This window comes from Triticum aestivum, chromosome 5A, assembly GCF_018294505.1.
Source record: "Triticum aestivum cultivar Chinese Spring chromosome 5A, IWGSC CS RefSeq v2.1, whole genome shotgun sequence".
NCBI lineage: Eukaryota > Viridiplantae > Streptophyta > Magnoliopsida > Poales > Poaceae > Triticum > Triticum aestivum.
Genome location: NC_057806.1, coordinates 162,725,835 through 162,733,231, shown reverse-complemented (window position 1 = coordinate 162,733,231; position 7,397 = coordinate 162,725,835). Strand labels below are relative to the sequence as shown.

At 41.5% G+C, this 7,397-nt stretch overlaps 1 long non-coding RNA gene across 1 annotated transcript; it reads left to right on the top strand.

The window, feature by feature from the left end:
- The first annotated feature begins 3,793 nt into the window (after positions 1 to 3,793).
- On the top strand, positions 3,794 to 7,132 carry LOC123102717 (uncharacterized). Its single transcript, XR_006449218.1, has 5 exons — positions 3,794 to 4,198; positions 4,894 to 4,993; positions 5,133 to 5,260; positions 5,938 to 6,019; positions 6,854 to 7,132. It is a non-coding gene; the product is annotated as an uncharacterized lncRNA (long non-coding RNA).
- Positions 7,133 to 7,397: the final 265 nt, after the last annotated feature.

Genomic DNA, 7,397 nt, shown 5'->3' with positions numbered 1-7,397 from the left:
AATCATTGTCTTCACCAAGCTTACTAGTTCTATTTCCTCAACTCTTCCATTTCCTCATAACTGTGATGTGTGTTTGTTCATATATGTATTTAAAGACTTTGACTGAAGACTTTCTCAATTTCCTCAGTTCAATTTCTTCAGTCTGTTTGTCTTCATCCTGTGTTATCCTGTGATTACGCTTCCTGTACTCTGTGCCTGTCTTCATTTCATCATGATGAGTATGCTTGTATTCTGTTATGTTTACTTTTGAGTACTTATTCCACTGCTAGTAGTTCTTCACTAAGGAATTTCCTCACCGGCAAATTCCTTAGTGAAGAATTTCATAAAAATCGCCTATTCACCCCCCCACTAGTCGATATAACACACTTTCAACTAGTGGTAAAAAATCAGCGCTGGGAGGGAAAACAACAACAAAAATAAAGATGTAAATATGAAAAGGGAACTTCATGTATTTTCAATATAATGATATGTGTATATGAACTAGTAAAACTATAAGTAGAGAGCAGAAAATGGAAGTAGGACATGGCATTTCAAGAGGAAAATAGAACTGGGCTGTGAGTTTGATTTAGTAAAAAAACTGCCTGCGAATGTTGTAAGACAAAATATAACTAACGCTGGCGGGCTAGAGGCCAGTAGATACCTGGTGGATCTTTGTGCCCCGTTGTCGTCATGGGCTGGGCCTGTTAAAAACAAAACCAAGCCTGGGCAGTCTACAGCCCAGTTGAAACTTGCTCGACCTGAAAAAACAATATACCTGCTCCATAAACGAGAGAATTCTGCAAGTACAAACTAATAACTGGGAATATTGTTTTTTCATCGTGATAATAAGTGCATGCACTTGTTTCGAAAAATTTGGAGAGCTAGGAATTCGAACAACGGATGCTTATGCTACCCATCAAATAAAAATCAGGTGCCTGAAAATTCATTTCGAAACAAATGATTCAGCTTTATATCCACGTCGCCCCTCAGCATGATGGTTGGAAGCAAATGCCAAGTTCATACCGAAAGATCGTTAACAACAATACCAACTTGCGGACGACAAGGTAGTACAAGTACCAATACCAAACTAACTTATAATCTTTTTACTCATGGCCCTAGTGTTTGTCTGGTAGAAAATCTTGCAGAGGACTAGCTCCCGCTCCTTCTCTTGCTCCAGGGCCCGAGGTGATACTGGTGCATCACCCAGTTGGTCCTCTGTTGGTCGAAGTTCTTGTTGGTGTGCAGCACCAGAACCTTTTTGCTGCTCGTCTGCCGGCCGTTGCCATCACTGGCGAGGTATTGCTGGTCTTGTGCCACATTGCATGCATGCCGGCCTTCGACTGTATCTTGCGATGCGTCCACGTGCCCCTTTTGACAGCCCTGGAATTGTACTGGAAGAAATGCTTGCTTAGGCCACTCAGAGTGATACATGCAGTATTGTGGAATACATGTTTTAGTGTATGTAGTTGGCATTTTCATAACATCTTTGGCATGTTGCAGCCACTTGTTTCACTTTTTATTAACTGTCAAATTGTAATTGCTTCACTAGGTCCGCATCTAAAAAGAAAAATAGAGCTAGAAACAAAGGAATATGTTTGTGCAAGTAGACGGTCGATCGATGTCTTACCTGGAAGTTTCTCACGATGGGTGTAGCATAGGTCGTGCTCGTTTGTCGATGGTTGGTATGAACAAATCGATGAGAGGGTGAGATCTCGCGTTGTCATCACTCACTTTGGCTTCAAGGTGCTTGATCAGCTCCTGATATGTGGGATTGAACTTGACACTAGCCAGCAGGACCAGCCATCCTTCTTGGACTTGCATCGGTTAATTCCAATTATATGGTACTCAATGTATGATCAATCGACTATTTTAAGTGAATCATGAAAGATTTCAACAGATAAGTGGTACTCCAAATTTGAAGTCCACAATACCCGAACACGCCGCCGGGATTCTTGTGTCATGTAACGCCCCGTGACCGATGTGCCAGGTGTCCTCCAGTTATTCGCTGTTGTTGCCTCATCATTGCTTTCAATGCGATTATGCCTCTAAGTCATGCTTCAACACGTGGGAGATATAGCCGCATCGAGGGCGTTACAAGTTGGTAATCAGAGCCTTCCCCGACCTTAGGAGCCCCACTGCTTGATCGTTTTTAGCAGCCGTTGTTGAGTCTAGAAAATGTTTTGAGTCTTTTAGGAATTATATATCGGAGAGTTTAGGAATTCTTTTTACTCCCCAGTCCCTTCATCGCTCTGGTAAGGCATCCTGACGTAGAGTTTTGACTCTTCTCTTCTCAAATTTCACTAAAAAAATTAGGATCACGCGGGTATCTTGGAATCGTTCCGATGGTTTTGTGACGAGAACATTGTTCTTGGTGCCTCCTGTCATTTAGGGGTTGTGGTAGTGTCCCGGTGAGTTGAGCGAGATGTATCCCATAAGACCATATCAAGTTTACCCTTTTCGTTGTGGGTTTTCCAACAACTCCGTTCTAGCTTTGGTTGTAAGCATGCTCCCTCGAGATCTTGTTTCCCTTCGTTCATGCCATTCCATTCTTACTTTTCCTCTGGAGGCATTATGACGTTGCTCTTTTTAGTCCATCATTTTGTTTTGTCAAGATCATGCTTCTTTCTTTTGCTTATCCATTTAACCGGAGTGTTCTGTCCTTTGTGCTCAAGTTCTTTTCGCCTTATCAAGCCTTGCATCCCTTCTCGACCGAAGTGCTGCCCAAAGTTGTTCTTCCTTGTTCCTCTTTGCTAACGGAGTGCTTTCAACTTCATTTATCTCCGTTGTATTCTTTTCTCGGAATGGCATAACCTCTTAAAGGTTCGTGGTTTCACTCGTTTGTCAAAGAAGCAACTTAGTTTTACCTCTTCTCTTTCTCTTTCGTTTTCCCTCCGGTGCCATTCTAGATCTCGAGACGAGATCTTTCGTAGTGGTGGAGTGTTGTAACGCCCCGTGACCGATGTGCTAGGTGTCCTCCAGTTATTCGCTGTTGTTGCCTTGTCATTGCTTTCAATGCGGTTATGCCTCTAAGTCGTGCTTCGACATGTGGGAGATATAGCCGCATCGACGGCGTTACATGTCACCTCACGCACAACGTGTTGTCACGTCAATTCAATGTGTGGGCATGATGAATAATTTGACCGACGTATACTAGTACTGCTACTGTACTACTTACTAGTCATATTTAGTGTCACATTTTAACCATAGGTTTAACTAACAAGTACGCACTTGAAGCCTAATTGATATATATATATATCCTATGCAGGTGAGTTATGATGCACTTGATCCCAGAAAAGTATCTATCCTTCAAACCAGAGGAGTGCTTCGAACTAACAACAGTACATAATATTCAACAAAAGAGGGTCGTGCTATAGCAGCAGGATACATGGCTTGGTCTAGATATCAGTACGAATCAAGTTGTGCATATTTGCTGTTGGCATGAACCACATCACCACATGTCGGGTTTGGAAAATCCATCCATCGCATGGAAGCTTGATGCCTTCACAACACCACGACACCACGACAGCGACATGCATCTGTTGGTAAAAGTGTACAACACCGACACTCTTTTTGTTCCAAATTATACCAGCACACCAATTGTCAGTATTATACATCCTTTTGACACATTATCTGTCAGTAATACCTCACACGCTACCGACGTAATTTCTGTCGGCACATACAACCTTCAGTGGTAGAATGTGTGTCGGCAGTTCAACTCGATAGAAAATGTGTCGGCGTTTCTTATACCAGGCCCACACATTTCTTCCCTTCACGCGCCAGAGCCCAAAATACAAGCGCCAAGAGCCTCGCGCTCCCGAGGCCCAAAATCCAGATATTTTCCAAGCCCCCCTTCCTCACGCACACACATCGTCTACCTCACGCACACACATACCTAACTAAAATCCCCACCTAGCCACCGCCACCGCCACCTCCGTGCGCTCGGCCGATACGGTCGCGCCGCTGCCCCTCCCACCCCCGGTGTTGAATTCAGAAGCTCCTGTCAAATCTGCTGTGCCTCCCCACCATCCGCAGCTTGAGGTGCCGCTGGGCTATCTGCTCACCTGGCGGGCGTCGCGCCCGCTGGTTCGCCCTCGTCGCCGCCTCTCCCAGCTCCGGCCATTTCTTCAGTAACTTACATCCAGCAGCCCATGGTATCGACCTCAACCACCGGCGACCCCCGTCTTGCCCCGCCTCTAAGTCCAGCAGCTGCAGCTTACAGGTAAGATTGAGCGTCCGTTTTTCCTTCTGTTTTCTTATGTTACTGCTTGTTTCCCTATGAATGTGAGCGCTTCGAGATCCGGCTGGTTCCATGATGATGAACTAAAACAGATCTGGTGATTCGTTAGAGTTTGGAGAATTTCAGAGGGTCAACAAATTCGTTTCTCGTTTTATAATTAGAAGTAAATTAAGTATTTAGTTAATTTCTCTGGGGAGATCCAGTATATATTTCACCCACACCAAGAAGAACTTGAACATTGCTAGTCATAATCTGGTGCCCATCGTACAGCTCATTATTCAACTTGGAAAGGTTCATTTGGTTTTTGTATTGAAATACAGTTTCTTGGTTTTCTGTATGAATGTTAAAGTTTGATTAAAACATATGGCCTTGCAGGAATTTAGTTCTACCATTGACCCCTCTCTATCGCACCACACACACCCCAATCTAAACTAGGTCACTGCTAATGACAGCTATATTCTTGATAATTGCTTATCTGAATTCTCTAGAATAAAAGTATGCAACACCCAATTGTTTGTTTTTAACACGGCTGGCCTTTTTGTGGTTCTGTGGTTCTGGTGCAAGTCCTACAAGCCTACAACAAGTTTATTTTCAATAGTCAGCTCATCAGTGACAATGTTTTTTCTTTCTTTTTGAAATTCTTTATTTTTAATTACTGTTAAATAAATTTGCTGCAGGTTGAGGAACTTGTCTACGACCCGCAGAGAGAAGACATATTTGTCAAAGAACATACATGTAAAACTGGAGTTTCTCCCACACTAAGCAGAGGCCCTAATTGTAAGTCACATGTACCATGCATCATGTTTTTTTAAGTAATGATGTGCATGTGATTGAATGTCAATTGACGACAAGTATAGGTTGAACTGAGTTCATTGTAGAAATAACTTGGGGTGCCTCATTTGCTCTGTTTTTGCAGAAACAACTTGATGCAGCAACTGGCATTTCCTCAAGCAAGCGAAAATGTGGAAACACCCTCAGAGATTGTAGCACAAAGATGGCGACGAGGAACTTCTAATTTAGATGACTTTTCGTATGTGATATTAGGTATTATGCTTGTGAACTTTTCCTGTGATATGACACTTCTAATGTGGTTTTATGTAAAAACAAATTGTTTACTTCACAGCTTCACTGCTATGTGTGCTATCAGAGATTGAATGTTATTTTATATTTGGAGAAAGGGCATTGTGTGCTTCACTGCTATATATTTGTGAACAATAGTGTCATGCTTGGTTCAGAAAGAAATATGATTAGAATGGGGAAAAGGGTCTAAAGTTTGAACTAAACACTATTGTTTTTCTTTCAAGTATCCTTTCCATTTTCTTGCCAGGTTTGATGCTTCACAACTTAACACATACTGTACAGTTTGTAATGTCACTATGAACATTGGATGCATCAGATTATCACAATACCTACTTTCCTTCAAATAATTAAGGGCACAATATGGTGATACTAAATCTGGGTTATGGAAGAACATTGAATATTTGGTTTCTATGCTTTTATGTGTAGCAGCACCTGATTATCATGCAGATAGTATCAAGTCTCGAGCCTTGATCATCGAATCTAGCAGAAAATGTATGGTTTAGTTTGCAAGCACATTCATGTGAATATTATTCCAGCAAGAATGACACCCAGTCTTGTGCTCGGCTGCTTGCTTTATTGAACGCTTTTGCTGCTGCTGCTTGCTACACATGAATGATTGCTGCTTGGTTGCTTGATGTTAGGTAGTATAGCATCTGGGAGGATCAATCGCTTGGGTCTGGAGGATCAGTTAAGCACATGAAAAAGGAGACGACAAATGGGGATGTATTATCTCTTCTCATTTTTTGTCTTAATTCTATATTACATAGCATATTTTTTATTTTATTATATATATACTTGTCGTATCCCCTAATTGCTGTTTTGGAAAATGTTGTATCCCATGTCCCCTAATGTGTATCGCCATGTCTCCATCCCCGTATGCATGCTTCTTAGCTTATATCTTGTGTGCTGCTGTTCTCTATGCGAGTGTTTTTCATGCATTTTTGTTCAAATTAATAAGCCGCAATACAAATGATCATAAGTTTCACTGTTTTTAAGTCGCGCGACTAGTCATCGATCGCACGGCCAGGTTTGACTCTAACCCCTCAACTAGTCGAGACTAATCGATCGGCCATGCTCGACCTCGCAACCCGGGAACGACTCATCGTCTCGAAAACCTTGATAAGTCTGCATTTCCTACTAGCTATACTGAAGCTTGCTATCTATTTGAGATCAGCCACAATAAAAATTGACCAATATTTTTCAGGGTAGCATATTTATTCAGTACCACAAATTGGGATTACACTTGGCTCTTTATTTTAGAGAAACATAGGTGATGTAGCATCATACGTTCAGGTTCAGATTTTTAACCATAGCAGATTGTAATATATGCAAACCCCTATTGTATACTACACATTTTTTGTGGCATGCATGAACCGCAACATAATCCCAGTCTGTCCTACAAGTGCATATATGATTGTTTGTTATTTCTAGAACTGCTGCCAATCTGTTGCGTATCTTCTATTTCTTTCATTGATCTTTTGACTCAAGGGCGACTCACAATTTTGAATAAATTCTACTATTTCTAAGATTGCTGAAACATATCACTTCTTTTTTCAGTGACAAGAAATAGACAGTAGCAAGTCCCCAGGTTGACCGAATAATGTCCTCATGGTGCTGGCTTGGTGACTGAAGATTTGGTCTTTTTGATAATATTATATAGTGGTCGAGTGGTCAAACACTTGCCTCTTAGAAACATTGGCCATCATATTTTGTAATAGGCCACGACTTGTATGATGATACATGTATCTCCTTGATGGTTGTAGTTAACTTGAGTGAAGAAAACTTGTGAATCTTCTATATATGTTGAATGAATAGAAGAGTCCAATTGCTTGTGTATGTATTGCATAAATATGAATTGAATATTAGGAATGTAAATTCATTCAAAATATGGTGCAGTTGCATTTCTGTTGAAATGTAGAACCCTCACAGCAAATGTGTCGGCAGAAGTATTGAGCATTGCACAATCTGTTGGCATAACACACTGACAGACAAACTGTCGGCGAAGCAACGGACGTTGCACTATCTATCGGCATATCATACTTTCAGATGATCTGTCGGCATATAATAGTCTATCGCTATAGAAATGTCCGTCACCGTAGAC